The sequence below is a fragment of the Euprymna scolopes genome, chromosome 29 (genome assembly GCF_053919585.1).
Source record: "Euprymna scolopes isolate OS-2025 chromosome 29, ASM5391958v1, whole genome shotgun sequence".
Lineage (NCBI taxonomy): Eukaryota > Metazoa > Mollusca > Cephalopoda > Sepiida > Sepiolidae > Euprymna > Euprymna scolopes.
This window is the reverse complement of record NC_136510.1, coordinates 41,162,107-41,180,271: the sequence shown is the minus strand read 5'-3', so window position 1 is coordinate 41,180,271 and position 18,165 is coordinate 41,162,107. Positions and strand designations below refer to the sequence as shown.

Below are 18,165 nucleotides of genomic sequence, written 5' to 3'. Positions count from 1 at the left end.
TTTTAGAATCCAAACATAGAAAGCGATAGCGGGAAAGAGAACATCAAGACTTAACAGAATAAAAAGGAAAAAGAAAACGAAAAAGAAAAAGGAAAGAACAGAGAAACGGAAGAAGGAAAAAATTAAAAAAAAAAAGGGGAGAAGTTAACGTGATTACATTGTCATAAGAAATGGGAGTGAGCACATACGCAATAATATATGAATAAGGGTTTAGGAGGGAAGTGTCAAATATATATATATATATATATATATATATATATATATATATATATATATTATGTACTTTATGTACTTTAGGATAATTGCGCCAACTAGCTAAAAGTGCTCTTTTGGCAACCACGCATATAAAGAGCACTTTTTTTAGTTGGTGCAATTTCCACCGGATTTTGTGTAATTACCATAAAGTACGGTATATATATATATATATATATATATATATATATATATATATATATATATATATATATACACATATGAGTATATATATACATATATATATACACACATAAGTATATATATATATACATATATATATACACACACATAAGTATATATATATACATATATATATATATACACACATAAGTATATATATATATACTTATGTGTGTGTATATATATATGTATATATATACATACAGTATATATATATATATATATATATATATATATATATATATATATATATATACATACAGTGTTCCTTAACTTCCGTGACCTAACGAGAACCTATGTGTCCACGAGATTGTGCCGTACATGCACACACACATACACACGCGCGCACGCATACACACACACACACACACACACACATATATATATATATATATATATATATATATATATGTGTGTGTGTGTGTGTGTGTGTGTAAAGATCACGATATCGTTCAATATAAGTTATATATATATATATATATATATATATATATATATATATATATATATATATATATACCATTTTATATGCCCTAAGAAGATTAAAATCAACTTATATCTAGAATCCGCATTGTATTGGACTCCAAATCATTTCAGGATTTCGCTTTTAGCAAATAGTTAAAATTGTAAACTTAAGCTTCCAGCGTCTTAAGCAGCAACTGAAATTCAGCAATCTTTTTAAATTGATATTTAATGCCTAGTGCTATGACAACAGAATATTCTTATCATTGTTTTTTTCTCTCAGGTATATATCCGACACAGTTACACACATTCAATCAACCGAGAATCACATCAGTCTACATAAAAACATATAAGATATTAACGGATATATACTCAAGAGTCGAAACAACGAAAAGAATATGCTGTTGTCACAGCCCTACTAATGACAACATATCAAATTTAATGCAAAAAATAACTATTTGAATTTTAAATTAAAATGTGAGGATATGCCTGTATAGTTACACCTAATTCCTTTCGGCTCTCGTCTTCAGGAGGCCTCAAGTTTTGACAAGCTTCTGGGCTTGACCGTTACTCCTGATCTTAAATGGAACACGTACATCAAATATGTTGCCAAGGCCGCTGGAAAAATGGTGGGATCTTTCTATCGATCCAGTAGATATTTCAAAGCTGATGCAATTCTCTATCTATATAAGAGTCAGGTACGTCCAAAGATGGAGTACTGTTTTCACATCTGGGCAGGAGCTGCTAGAAAGGACTTGTCTTGCCTTGATAGAGTTCAAAATAGACTTCGTAGTCTCGTAAGAGATGTCCTTTTCTCTTCCCTGCAACATCTATCTCACAGAAGAGATGTTGCGAGTTTGTCTCTGATGTATCGTTATTTTCATGGAAGGTGTTCGACTGAGCTTCAATCTATGGTCCCCCCTCGCCAAACTTTCACAAGAAACACTCGTCTAGCTGAAAACACTATCAACAATTCCCCTCACTCTTTATCTGTGCTTAAACCTAAACGTAGATTCCATGAGCAAAGCTTCTTTCTTAGAACTGCACGCCTGTGGAATTGTCTTCCATTTTCCTGCTTTCCAGCTGACTACAATATGGTTGTCTTAAAGTCTAACGTAAACAAGTTCTTGATGAGCCGTTCCATATGAGTTAACAAATTTACCGAATTGGTTACTATATTGTCCAATTTCTACTGTACACTCTTTAACCCTCATCCTCGAGTGCCTCTTGGCCTTGATAATGTGGTGATGCCTGTGTAAAAAAAAAAGTAATTCCAAAGAAACTGAACGGTTCGCCATCTTGTATATGCATTAGCCGTGAGACAATACCAGATATAAAAATCTTGGCGATTACGGTTTGGTTCGTGTAAAACACATTTATGATCACATTTACGACTAATGAGACGATCACTAAAGTATCCCTCCATATAATGAGTAGATGGTGAAACAAAATCTGTTAGAGGTAGACTGAAATTTATTCGTCCGATATATAATTGGATTGCAGCCAAGATTTGAAAATTTTAATAACAATTACATTCGTGGAATCTTATATCGGTGTAACACCGCGTGGCCGGCTATATCAAAATACCGAGCCGTGAGGGAAATGACGACACGGTAAGGGGGAAAAAAAGACTATAAAAAGGAGAAGGATCACGTGAGAGACGTAACAGCCGTAACGAGAAGTCACGCGTGGGGGGAGGAGGGAATTGAGAAAACGAATGTTGCTGTTACAAAAAATAAATAAAACCGAATCAAGCTATTACGTTTCATATGTTCTGTGCGACCTAGACTGCATAAAACGTGTTGGATCTACGTTTATTAATGTGGACTATGCTTCATTGTTACACTCTATAAAATTTTGACTGCGGATAACATTGAATTTTCTTCAGCAAATATTGATTTTTTTCACTGACCGATTTAAAAAATTGTATAAGTTACGACAAAAATTTTTTTTTTAATTGTTAATTACGCTTGAAAAGAGGATGACGTGAGAGACGTCACAGACGTAATGAGAAGTCACGCGTGATGGGAGAATGAGGAAATGAATGTTGCTGTTACAAAAAAATAAATAAAAGAGAAGTCGAGTAATATGTTCTGCATACAACGCGTTGGATCTACGTTTATAAATGTGGACTACGTTTCATTGTTGCACTCTATAAAATATTGACTAGATTCATTGTTACACTCTATAAAATATTGACTATTATTAGATATAACATTGGGTTTTGTTCAGCAAATATTGATTTTTTTTCACTGATTGATTTTTAAAAAAATGTATAATTTACGACAAGAATTTTTTTTTTTTAATTGTTAATTATGTTTGAAAAGAGCGTTTTACCACACTTTTCACCAGCGCGCGGATAATGCTGCTAATTAACTAACTACTAGACATTACAATTCACTTCCTTTCAAGAAATTTTAGCAATTATTTAATGATTTTTTTTTCTATCGATATTTTCATGACAGGTTCTCAACTTTATCGTTTTAAGTTTTTTGAGCGCGAGTATAAAAGAAGCGTTACTGATAGAAAACTAAAAACTAAAAATTAACAAGAGCCAACAGTTTCGTTATTTAACCACAAACGAATTGTTTTGCAGTGAACAAGATGTTGAAAAATTACCATCTGGTTTGGGCTGCGTTCCCAAGTAACCCGACTCTCGGATCGAAGTCTGTCACTTGCCGTCAGCATCGAATCCGCCTGGCACCTGCCCTGGGCGGCCCCGATCGAGGAATCTCCGAACTACGTGAGACGAAAACAAACGACTGCCTTCGACCTACGGTCACCCTGTAAAATATTAATTCGCCTTATTATAACCACTGTCTATAATTTCCCTTTCTTCTACTTCTTTTATTCTCTCTTTCTTCCTTTCTCTAGCTAAAACAAAAATAAACTTATCTGAGCAAAGCTTTCTTTCCTAGAACTGCCTATCATTGAGAGACAATATCGCAGGGCTGCTTCTAACTGACTACAACATGGCCGTTTTCAAATCCAATGTAAACAAATACTTGCTGAGCTGACCTCTTAAATAGTCCAACTTTGTCCAACCGTTTTTTTTAATTGTATTTGTTTACATTTTACTTGAAAACAACGCACATGTTGGAATCTGCTAGAAGCAGCCTTACAACATTGTCACCAATCACCACTATGCACTCGAATGTGTATTAACACACACGCGCGTATAATTTTAAATCTTATGCAGGAGATGAGTCATGTGATTTGAAAGCTCGGAAAACAACAAAGAAATCAAGAAATTAATATAGCCTTCGGAAATTGTTAACCCTTTCGATGAAAAGAAAACAAAAATAATTCACTACGCGCTTATATTGCGGACTTTAAACTTTAATAAGCTGACTTTTATCGCTGGAAAATTCAAAAAATTGCCAAAGGGAACCCAACTATATCAGCCATGAAACATAAATTGAACAATTTACGACCATTTTGAAAAAGAGCTAATTATGACGAAACCTTTTTTTTTATTGCTTCCACGTGTTGTTGTGATTGAAAAGCATTGTCCGTTTCATTTTCAACGCTTGATGTATTTGTACAAGTACTTTTGAATGGTGTGAAACCAGTGACTGTTAAAATGTATCGATTGATCGGCTATTGACTGGTTCATAAAGTACATTTAAAACAAATCGGTTCCAGATGTTCAAACGCTAATAAAAAAAACAAAAGAAGATACACCTGTTGCAAAAAGTATAGCAAGCAAGCTTGATTCCGTTCATTCCCTGGGAAACACGTTCCCGACAACGAAATCACGCGCTTTTTTCGTATCCTACGCATCCACTTTATAAAGATCATGGCAAGCCGGTCTATTGGTTATCGTACTTGACTCATTGTCTTTAAGTTTGGGTTTCGAGCTCAGCTCGAGTAATTTTTTCTGCTTAAGAAAACATAATACTCGCTTGTACATGTGTCAGTTTCTTTCCATTTTTTGTTTACTTTATTTAAAAGAATTTAACGTTACGTTTATTACCGGGCAACGTCGGATAATCTTCTAGTATGTCTATAAAGGTTAGAATGTGTGTGTATGAGGACATTATTCACTTATATACTCAACAGATTTTATATCTACATAAATTTAGTATTTAGGGTATTCAGACATGTGGGTCACTTTTGATCGGGTTTTCTTCGAAAAAACAAGTTGATAAACGGTCCAAATTGAAAAATTAGTACTTTGGTGTCATCGGATTTTTATCTGTTTATCAAATACTTAACGGATGCGCATGCGTGAATCGTTCACATAACAGATTCCTTATATTAAGTATAAGTAGGCTAGAAAACACTTTTTAAAGATCGTATTAAGCTGGCCTAATGGTTATCGTACTTGACTTACTGTCTTTAGGTTTCCGTTTCGATCTCAGTATTTTTTTTAATTACAAGAAGTGAACTGTTTAGAAAAAAAACATATATTCGCATGCACATATTTCAGTTCCTGTATGAACAAAATTATAATATTTATGCGTAATTTTACAACAAGGCACAGCTGGGCGAGCAGATATTACTAAATATAAAAATAACAACATCGTTTTCGTGCATCATAAAACCCTCATAACTTTGACATTACTATTCTAGTAGCATACGTGGATATTTTGACATTATATATATGTATGTATATATATATATATATATATATATATATGTATATATATGTGTGTATATATGTATATATGTGTATACGTATATATATGTGTGTACATATATATGTATATGCATATATATATGTACATATATATGCATATATATGTACATATATGTATATATACATATACATACATATATATATATGTTGGTTGGTTGGTTGGTTGTTTTTGTTTTACGACATATCAACCCTTTCCGAGTTATTTAATGCCGAATTCAAAGAATTTGAAGAAAAAAAAATAATAGAATATATTTGTTGTTTTCAAGTCGGTTTCTATTTAACCCATAGTTGGGACCCTAACAGGTACTACCACTCCGGGTCAGAGTGGACCTGGGAGCAATGGTAATTAAAGAGTGGCTCCACACTCCCCAAAGCCATCAATCTGCGGCCTCACCACTGGCTATAGTGTAAGGTCATATCCACGACCTGTATATATGTATATATATGTGTATATATATGTATATTTATATGTATGTATATACGTCTATATATGTCTATATGTATATATATGTGCATATATATGTATATAGATGCATATATATATGTATATATATGTATATATATGCATATATATATATATATATATATATATATATATCCAAGGGTCCTTTAAACAGGAAGGCAACCTGGTTTTAAACTTAAAATTTCAAACGTTGAAAAGCTACGAAGACAGGAGTGGTGCCATTAAAACGAGCAACTGTTTGTGCTCTAGAATCTACATAGCCAACACTAATCTCAGTGCACTTTTGCAAACGGTGAACGACGCCTCTGTCGTAAAAGTTCAAAGCGTGTTTTATTCCTCACATTTCTGAAATCGACGAACCTGTCTTCTAACTGTCCTGACATTAACTGCATCGGCTTCGTAAACAGTCAAAAGACGCCGGTGAATATTGATCGATTTTATTTTGTCTTCATAGAGGAATTCATCAACGAATTTCTTCTTCTGACACACGACCATGACAGAGGTCGCTGTTTTTGGAGTTTTAGACTGACAATATTTGCAACAGAGAGGTGAAATTCTCAAGGTATGAATGCATAAGTTCAGTGATAAAAATAATGCAATTTGCAATACCTCTTATTTATTTCGGGTTCAGTAAGCTAAAGAGTTTGGAGAAAACCGTCGAAAATTCAGCGGAGCATTTTTTTTAATAGTATAGCAGGAATAAGATCAGCCTATATGTCTTTGAGGTGTCCAGTTTTTTATGGCCTCACGGACAAGGGAAAGGGTGATTTTCAGATCATCACGTGTGACTTCTGTTCGCAAAAAGAGATTTCGGAGATGGTGTATAGTTGGATATAAAGAGAAGATAGAAGCAAACCGTCGACCAAACAAGGAATTGTTTATAAACCATTATTTACTACGCTGTTATAAAATTTCCAAAAATGGCGAGTCCCTAAATTCTTCTTTGATCATACCCCATCAGTTAGGAATAATAATGCAATTATATTACTGGGTTACCGAGAATATATATTCCGAAATTTAAATGATCGCTTCATAATTACACGCACACACGCGCACACACACACACACACACACACACACACACACACACACACACACACACACACACACACACACACACACACACACACACGATCATACCCCATCAGTTAGGAAAATTACCTTGTATATGTATATATATATATACATCTATATATATTTATACTTCTATATATATACATCTATATATGTACATCTCTCTCTCTCTCTCTCTCTCTCTCTCTCTCTCTCTATATATATATATATATATATATATATATATATATATATAAATCCGTACACAATTAATATCAGTGGTGAATACATGGTAAAATGTTATGCAATCAAATGTTTGACGTTAATATTGCGTAGAGGAATGTGTGATGTGTCGCGTACAAGTAAGTAGTAGTTGCATTAAAGTAAATGCTTTCGAGTCAAATTACACTTGAAGAAATTTATATACTTTCCGATGAGATCTCTCTCAATCGAGACCTGAACAAAAAAAAAAGATGTATTTTTGCTTTCTGTCTCAAGTCTATATTTGTATTTCATAATTGTAAGAGAGAAGAGCCACGAGAATATATTTCGAATTCACTAAATACGTATCTTCAGGTCTTGATAAGTGGCGACTCCAATGTAATATATATATATATATATATATATATATATATATATATATATATATATATATATATATATATATATATACTTCAGAATAAAATTATCCAACAAATCAACTGGTAAGGAAACCTGTGATTATAAGTCTTAGAAAATATTATTGGCAGTAATATTCTATAAGTACTATCCCATCTAAATAAAAATTGCTCAATATACAAGATAGAGCAAATAAATCAAACTTTAGTAATTCATCAACTTCAAAATTTATGACGTGAAATGGTTAAATTTCAAATCAAAAGATTTTTATTGTTCTATGTAAGACAAATAATACATTTGATCTATTATAACTCCTTATGCTCTCGGATTTCGATGTCTACCATCTCTTCGGTATTTGAAGATTTCTTTCGAATTTCGAATTTTAATTTCCCATATCTTGCTGGCTTTAGGAAATGAGGTGTAAACCATTTTAATTATTTGCTAATATTTTCTCCTCTGAAGAGATACTAAAATTTTATATCTATCTATCTATCTATCTATCTATCTATCTATCTATCTATCTATATATATATATATATATATATATATATATGTATATATATATGCGTTTTATTTTTTATTACCGTATCTTTCTGTTAAGTTACATTATTGTTTCAGCTACCCGGCCGTTTTTTTTGGCCGTATGTAGCTTCCTCAGACTTTTACAGAAAAAATATATATAGGGAGAGAGAGAAAGAAAGAGAGAGAGAGAGAGAGGTGGGGGGCTTGCTTCAGTCTTAACAGACTAAGGATACCCACGGTAAAGATGCCTGCACGTTAAATTTTATTGTGGGAAGAGTTGCGCAATTCTAACCATACCTCTCTTGAGTTGAATACCAGTGGCAAGTGGAGGTTCAGGACGCCTACAAACAATGCCGATATAAGAAAGTTTATATATATATATATATATATATATATATATATATATATATATATATATATATACGTATGTGTGTATATGCGTATGCTTACATATCTATTTATCGTGGTTCATATCATTTAGTGTGTGTGGATGTATGTATCTTTGTGTCAGCATTCATCAAGCGAGTGCGTACGTGAGTATTTACACATATAAAATCTGGCAGTTCACAACCAGACAATTAAACACCTGAGAGAGAGAGTTCTTTAACTGGACAAATAAACATATTTGTCTGCTTGGCACCAAACAAAAGAGGAACATACATTCTTCATAGCCGCAACATGTAGGACGAAAAGACATGTACCTTCTTCGAGTCGCAACTTTGTTACGTGAAGATCCTTAACGTGTTGTCTTGAAATGCAAGACGTCATTACAGAGACTTCATAACGACCAATTTGTATTTTATATTAAAACATTATTTCCATGGTTGTCTGCTCTCAGAATGCACGCTTTTTTCTCTTTTGTATCGTGCATTTTCTGTAGTTAGCCAGTGGAAATACTTCCACAACTGATCTGGCAACTCTCCGGAGAGACCTTAACTTCCCCGCGCTCAATCTGTTTGTCCAACTTTCCAACTGTCTTCTTACTGTCCTGTTCTACAAAATATATGAAAAAGTGAACGCGCTATTTTGTCTGCTATGTAATCTATCGTTTATTAAAAAAAGAAATAAAATGAAAAACTTATAAGATACTAATTGGTTGTAGCAATTCTGTGAGACACATTTCGCTAGTTCCGTTATATTTCAACATTACTGCACTGTAGTTCTCGCCATACATAATTATGTAAAAATAAAGTATGTTGAAGCAGAAAAGTTTAACTGATTCGCTTCGGCATCATATGACGCGAAAAGATTTTAAATAAACCAATCATTCAATTTTCTGTCTGGAGACTGAAGCTGTTTATTGAAGATGCGCTGTTATTCTTGGCTTGTTCCTTGAGCAAGTCGCTTACCGGGTTACTGAACACATTTGGCCAAGCAGTTCTTTGTGTTATTCTGTCGCTTCCAGAGCAAATAACTTTCTGTTGCTGTCTTTCTCTCATGTCGTTATTCCTAGTGTTTATCGTGCACGTCTTTCTCACACGACACTACACTACCTCGGAAAACCTTAGGCAAGATTCTTGCTTCCGGGATCTGTCTTTTAGAGTGCGTTATATTTATTTATTTTTCTGACAGCACTATTACAAAAGTTAGCAACGATTGTAAGGAATCGTGTAAGCAGAAATATATAATGTAGATTCCATCTACATACGTTCCGTGTAGGGCACCAAAATACAATCGGCGGTGATCCTTAAATGTAAGCCAACTGGGGAGTGTGGAGTCATTCTTTATGTCAGTTGGCGAGGTAAGAACTAATGTAAAGCAATGTATAAATTAAGTTTAATACTTAACCCTTGTTAATTTATCGAAGTTATTTGCATTGACTTACTAATCTCTCCTATGCTAAGAATAGCAAATGAATGATTAAAAAAATAAATAAATCTTAACAAAAAATACGTAAAAACTATAAATAGATACACAAATATATATAAAACACACACACACACACACACACACACACACATATATATATATATATATATATATATATATATATATATATATATATATATATATATACAGGTTCTTTATTTTTACCAATTATCATAAAATTATTACCATAGAATAGTATTATAATTAAGCATGCAAATGTCCATGTAGTTTCAACTCATAGACCAAAAGATATGAGCATTATAATATTCAATTAAGTTTCGAGTATATATATATATATATATACATATACATATATATATATATAGAGAGAGAGAGAGAAAGAGAGAAAGAGACAGAGAGGGGGACAGAGAGAGCGAGTGATAGATAGATAGATAGATAAATAGAAAGATATAGCATTTTGGCAATTTTATAATTTCGAAATCTCGACCATTATTGATCAGAATTTAACAAATGAAGGCTCGTTGGACAGGTGATTACCTGAATTCTAAATTGTATAGTGGGATATGTGACATTTATTCTGAAAGTCGCACATTATAGTTTGAAAAAGTGAGGATTACTTTTCTATATTAACTTAACGTAAAATGGTCATTCACTATGGCCACCTTTTTGAGGGTATATGTTATTTTTTTAGGGGTAGGGTTTATTGTGACTTCGTAGGCCAACATAAAACCAACCTTAAAAACTTGGTTTCGATAGGTTTTCGGGTGTGTTTTTTTTAATTTTCCGCAAATAAGTGGGTTTTTTTTTTTCGGGTATTAAGCAAAAATATGCGCGACGATATGTGAACGATGGTCATCACTTTAAACATAAAGAATTACGTTGCTTAATACACGGAAAAATATTTATTTGCGGAAAACTTAAATGCGATCTTCGGTTTCAGCACACCCGAAGATCTATAGAAAACAAGTTTTTTCAGGTAGATTTTGTTCTGGTCTACAAGGCCATAATTACCAAATAAACACCACTACTAATAAAACAAAAACAAACAGCCAACCCACCTGAAAGTGGGTGTAAATTTTACGTTAAATTAAATTAGAAAAGTGATCACCCAGTTTTTAGAACTGCAACTGCTACTTTCTAATAACATGGTCTGCTTTCTTTTTGTTGAGTCTAACTTGTCTACTTCCAATTTAGTAGTTTACTGATAAATCCCGCTGAAATATAGGTTCTTTTTGATTATCGACTTCAGATGAAAGTTGAGTCAGTTAAATGTTTAGATGGATTGCTAAATTCTATAATCGAACACTTTTAGTGGGGAGCGGCAGTCTTTTGTCGGTCCCGAGTCTTTCGTGGCTCCCAGCATTTAAAAATCCCTACACAATCACAGCAGAATCCTAAACTGTCCGTGCGTTGTGCAATATTAAAAATAAGTAACGAGGGACGATCGCTCTATAAAAATAACTTCTATGTTTACCTTGCGCCCGCCTCTCAAGCTACAATCACGATCAACATCTATTTCTTCATCTGTGCCTTAATCTAAACGAAACTTTCACCAACAAAGCTTCTTTCCTAAAACTGTTCACCTGTAGGAACTCTGTTCTGTCGAACTGCTTTCCAGCTAACTACAACATGGTTGTTTTAAAGTCAAATGTAAACAAGTTCTTGTTGGGTCGTCCGCTTGAATAATCACATTTTCCCAATTTCACACAATAAATATCACTACGCTGTTTTATCAGTGTTATATATTGATTTATATTTGAGGAGATGATATATTAAAACGTGTCATGTGTTATCTAGTGGATGTAAGATATTGTTCTTTTAACGGACATATAATAAACGTATAAATCGTATGCATGCTGTTTAGCTAGGAGGACATGATATTGACGTGTAAACTGAGTCATGCATATGCTTCATACCTTTTTTCTTGAAGAGTTCTTTTAATTTCCTGCTGCTCCGTGACGAACCATGAGCGATCAGCACCATCCAATTGAGACATCTGTTCTTATTTGTGAAACCATTAAAACAACTCTTTATATTTTTATAATATAAATTTATTACAGTTGTCTCAAATGGTTTTCACAGGATCTGCAGTTTGTCTACATGTTCTATTCTTACAGCTCGCTCCCTAGCTGTCTGTCCACCCCTTTCTAGACGTCTATCCGCTCTGGTCAATTCTCAACTCTCTGAATCTCTCCAAAACTTACTACATCACGTGTTCTCTTACGTCACCTAATTACGTGTCTCAAACCAACCTAATGTCCACAACTAGTTATTTGTTTATTCAAAACCCCAAAATAATGTTTACATATATTTTCTATTTTCACATTCCTTTTGCGATTCACATGTCAATCATAGCTTTCCCAATTTAATTTTTTATTCTTCTCATCATAATAACTGATCCAGCGACCATCCGTCGCTCGAATCAATTAATAATAATACAATAACAATAATAATAATGTTTTGACCCTTGACCCAACTTGCCACAGTTAACAGATACTACGCTATGATCACAGCCTAAAGTGTCATAACATTACATCAGTAACCGCCGTTCACTGATTTAACGTTATCCTCGAGTGGCCTTCGGGCCTGGTTTAGTAGAGACTCCTTTAGAAATATAAGGTAGCAAAAAGACAGAACATGATCCAGTCGTTTACATCTTAATTTTTTCTTTTTTTTTTTTTTTTACACAGTGATCACCACTTATCAAGGCCCGGAAGCCACTCAGGGATAAGGGTTATTGCAAGTACATTACGTTAGTGCGGAGATTTGATGAAGTGTTTACTTAAGGGGGCGGTTCATTAGGAATTTGTTAACGTTGGACTTGAACATATCCAAGTTGTAGTCCGGTGGGAAGCAGGCAGATGGAACAGAGTTCCACAGGCGTTCAGTTCTAAGAAAGAAGCTTTGTTCATGGAATCCGCGTTTTGATTTAGACACAGATAAAGAGTGGGGGAAATTTTTCACAGTGGATTCAGCTAGATGGGTGTTTTTCGTGAAAGATTGGCGAGGGGGGACCAGAGATTGGAGTTCAGACGAGCACCTGTCATGGAAATAACGATAAAGCAAGGATAGGCTCGTAACGTCTCTTCTGTGGGAGAGAGGTTGCAGGGTAGAGAAAAGGGCATCCCCCACTAAGCCACGAAGTCTATTTTGTACTCTGTCAAGGCAGGAAAGGCTGTTTTTAGCAGCTCCTGACTAGATATGGCAACAGTATTCCATCCTTGGACGTACTTGGCTTTTATATAGATAGAGAATTGCATCAGTAGTGAGATATCTTCTGGAGCGGTAGAAGGATCCCACCATCTTTCCAGCGACCTTGGCAACAGACTTGATGTACGTGTTCCATTTCAGATCTTTATACTGTTACTTTTAAATAGGTCTAGGACCACATCATATTCTTTTCATTGTTTTGACTCTCGAGTGTGTATCCGTTGATATTTTATGTTTTTATATAGAGTGATGTGATTCTCGGTTGATTAACTATGTCTTACTGTGTCAGATATATACTCGAGAGTCAAAACAATGATAGTAATATTATGTTGTCATAGCCTTACTTATAAACAATGAAATTGTTACTAAAGAAATCAGAGAAGCACTTGAAGAAGGTTCGACGATATATCACTCGATGACAAAACATTATTAAGTATTTATTAAAAAACATAAAGAACAAGCAACAACAGCTTCATTGCTCGTCCTTTTCGTCCTTTTGCCTCTTTAATACAGAAGAAACTTTGCTAGCATTTCTCTACTACATATTTATGTTCATAGTAAATGCTCGTCTGAGCCTCAATTCCCGCCCTTGTAAAACATTCACATCAAAAACTCATCTATTAGGTTGGCGCAAAAATAATATCGTTTTTTTTTTTTACATTCAAATTCAAAAGATAGTAACTCGTCTCATAATAAAATTTATTAATAGAAATAATAAACCATCCGAATCGACACATTTTTGCCAACGAAAAACAAGTTAATTTATCTCATTAGCATAGAAACAGTCTTTATATTCGAGGCTCTCATCACTATTGCGCAATTTCTTGAACCACCGTTGTGCCACTAGTATGTTAGTGGTTCCTGGACCAAACGCATCATTGGTATCACGAGCTGTTTCGCCAGCTTTTCGGACTAGTTTTAACGGGAACAAGAAAATCGTGCGGATTTAAATTTTGTCCATGCTGTCGAAGAGTCTGCCAAATGAATAAATGAAGACATTGAGAACAGTAACGAATAACACAAGTCGATAGAGCGAAAGACGTGCTTCAAAACGATATATAACATCGCTATAAATATATATATATATATATATATATATATATATATATATATATATATATATTAAGTAATGAGATTGATAATTTAAAATTTAAAAATCAAAATTTGATTTTTAAATTTTAAATTATCAATCATATTACTTAATATTGAATCAGCTCTAGGATATTCACATATCGAGCTTATTATATATCTAAATTACAACGAGCACTTTCTCTTTCCTGTATTTTAATTAAACTAGTAATTTCACTAATACATTGAAATACACTCAGCTCTTTAGACTATTGTTCTAATCTCCTTTAAATTATATATATATATATATATATATATATATATATATATATATATCAATGAATTAATTCAGAAATCATATATAAAAGTAATATATGTGAAAAAACGATCTTGCTTTTGCACCAACCTTATAATTACAACAACAAAAAATAAATATCCTCTGCTTTTCTTTAACGTAAAGCAAACGACATTGCCATGAACCAAATTTCTTTCGTATAATCCGCCATTTGCGTAACAAGATTCCACCAATATGCTTCTCAACTGACGACATCATTATCGTCTTCATGAATAAATATTTGTTCAATCGTTTTCGTGGATAGTGAATTCCTCATAAATAACCTTCTGTCGATCACGCGCATTATTCTCTGGTTCTTCCCTGTAGGTGATTATCGTTCATCTAACAATCTCTTTAATTATTATCCTCGAGTACCATCCAGGCCTTTATAAGTGGTGACCAGTTAGTAAAAAGAAAACAAATTCTTGACGACAGATTATTTTCAGTTCGTTGACACGTCGTATATAATCGGATAAACAGATCGCGGCGAATCACTCTTTCTTTTCTTTGTTATTGTTGTTGTTAACGTCCTTTGCCATATTACTGGTGACAACCAAGCAGGATCTTCTCTGTCTTTCCCTTTTATTCGGTTCTGTAATAGGATGATAATAATAATAAAAAAAAGAACGCTAACATAACAGCCTTATGACATCACATTGTTTGATGGCTTATTTTATTTTTCCAGCGTTGCATACCTTACGTAAGCATCTCCTCGCCCACGTATCGGTGAGAGAAAGAGATAGTGCTTCGAAAAAAACATAGGAATCCAATGATCTCACTAGCTCCAGAGGAAGATTTTCTCTGCATGCTTCACCACGTATCACGCTCGATATCCTATCCATTACGTCATGTCTTGAACACGTAACTAATTTTAATCCTATTTGCGATCTCTCTTACTCGCAAGCCTACTTTCGTCTGACCTAATATTTTCACGAATTAAATCTTTGATATGTGGGTAATCCTGTTATAGCAACATTTTACGTGTATATTTTAAAATAGTTTAAAAAAAAACGGAATTTTTCACATAAAGTTAGATGACTTAAAAAGTGGAAATTTCCATTAAAAAAGCAGAAATTTCAATTTAAAAGTGGAAATCTCCATTAAAAAGTGGAAATTTCCATCTAAAGTGGAAATTTCTATTAAAAAGGCAGAAATTTCCATTAAAAAGTGTAAATTTCCATTTAAAAGTGGAAATCTCCATTTAAAAGGCAGAAATTTCCATTAAAAAGTTGAAATTGCTGCCTTTTTTTAATAATCTACGCATGATGTGAAAATTTTCGTTTTTGAAAGAATTTTTAAATATACACGGAAAATGTTACTATAAAACATAGACAAAAAAGCTTCCGTGTTTGTTATTTGGCCAGAAGTCTCGTTAACATACCGATTCTCGTAAATTGTCTATTTAAAGCGGGAGTTGACTCGAGCTGGTATTTAGCATTTAGGATTACTTATAAAACTTTTACACGGATTTACAAGCATGTGTATACAGGGACACTAGCAAACTGTGCGTATACCTGCATGCGAACCTATGACAGACATGTATATTTGTTTATGTGTTCCCGGATCTTACATAAATTCCCCATTTCTTCATGATTTTCATACACAGCCAATCTTTGTATTTTTTCATATGGTTACAACTAAACAAGGGATTAAAAAAACGAAGCGAAATCAACAGCAACAATATTATATTTTCAAAACCGATCGATTAGAGGAACGCATCGGGTTTTTTTTTTTAAGAAAATGAAGAAGGGGGGGGGGAAACTTCTGAAGCTGTAAAGGAAAGAGAACGGAGAAAATATGATCGGATATTTATTTCTGGTTCGAATCTCAACGGTTTCTTTCTGACTCAACCCCACGTTTAAATCAAAGAAAAATAGAAAATGGAGGAATTAATTTTACTGCAGGGGGTGGGGATTGCTCGTTCAGCTCCGCCGAATTTTCAAGTTACATTCAATGTTTATGCTATCGTTTGTTTCTTAAATTGTTAGATGAAAGTACAGAATAGTTTTAAAAAGAGCAACCGTAATCATATTAAGAATGGTTTTTTACATGATAACGTTATTATTTTAGCACGATAACTTAGCAGATAGGGTTGATGCAGAATTGAGTACTTTCGCAGGATACCATCGTCATTCCGCGTAAGTGCCCGATTCTGCACCAATCCCATGCTCTCTTTCGAAGATACAAATTAAGATGTGTTGATATTCAACCTTTTTTTCTGGGATTCTTAGTCGAATGTGGATCAAAATAAATTGCATAATATTTGCTCTAGTGTCTAAAATATTTTAACACGCAAGAAGAAATTAATATTCAGGCGATCTTGATTAACAGCTGCCTAATAATTATGGATGAAATTCAATGTAAGACTGAAATATTTGAATTTTCAAATAGAAAGTTTTGCCATCGAAAACGTTTTAAAATGATCATATAGAACACAAATATCGATTAATGTTTATCAATTGATGCCTATGAGATATCGATTAATATCCCAACTATTGTTGGAACTATCTTTTAAATTTCACCGTGAGATGATTGGAAATGGTAGTGGTGATTGAGCAACATCCGATTATTTAAGAGGGCACTTACACCATAATTTATTTTTTTTTACATAGGCATCACCACTTATCAAGGCCAAGAGGCCACTCAAAGATAAGGGTTAAAGAGTGTACAGTAGACATTGGACAATATAGTAATCATTAGTAATGAAAATTTGGTAAATTTGATAACTTATATAGAACGGCTCATCAAGAACTTATTTACGTTAGACTTGAACACAACCATATTGTAGTCAGCCGGAAAGCAGGAAAACGGAAGACAATTCCACAGGCGTGCAGTTCTAAGAAAGAAACTTTGTTCATGGAATCTATGTTTAGGTTTAGGCACAGATAAAGAGTGGGGGGAATTATTGATAGTGTTTACAGCTAGACGAGTGTTTCTCGTGAAAGTTTGGCGAGGGGGACCATAGATTGAAGCTCAGTTGAACACCTTCCATGAAAATAACGGTAAAGCAGAGACAAACTCGCAACATCTCTTCTGTGAGATAAAGGTTGCAAGGAAGAGAAAAGGACACCTCCTACGAGGCTACGAAGTCTATTTTGAACTCTATCAAGGCAGAACAAGTCCTTTCTAGCAGCTCCTGCCCAGATGTGGACAACAATATTCCATCCTTGGACTACCTGGCTCTTATATATATAGAGAAAGCATCAGCAGTGAGATATTTACCGGATCGATAGAAAGATCCCACCATTTTTCCAGCGGCCTTGGCAAGAGATTTGATGTACGTGTTCTATTTAAGATCAGGAGTAAAGGTCAAGCCCAGAAGCTTGTCAAAACTTGAGGCCTCCTGAAGACGAGAGCCATTCATTTCAATTGATGGCAGATGTGGATCAGAATGTTGCTGATGTAAAGAGAGAAGCTTGGTTTTAGATGCATTAAAAGTAACCAGCCACTCATTTCCCCATTGTACAACGTCATCAAGATCAGAGGTGTATTTTGAAGTTTTTCTAATGTCTGTATGTGTGGTAGGCA

At 33.9% G+C, this 18,165-nt stretch overlaps 1 protein-coding gene across 3 annotated transcripts in view; it reads left to right on the top strand.

The window, feature by feature from the left end:
- The window catches only part of LOC145252615 (opsin-5-like), a 1,137,249-nt gene that overhangs the window by 455,560 nt on the left and 663,524 nt on the right, over window positions 1-18,165 (top strand). The gene's annotated exons all lie outside the window — the stretch shown is intronic.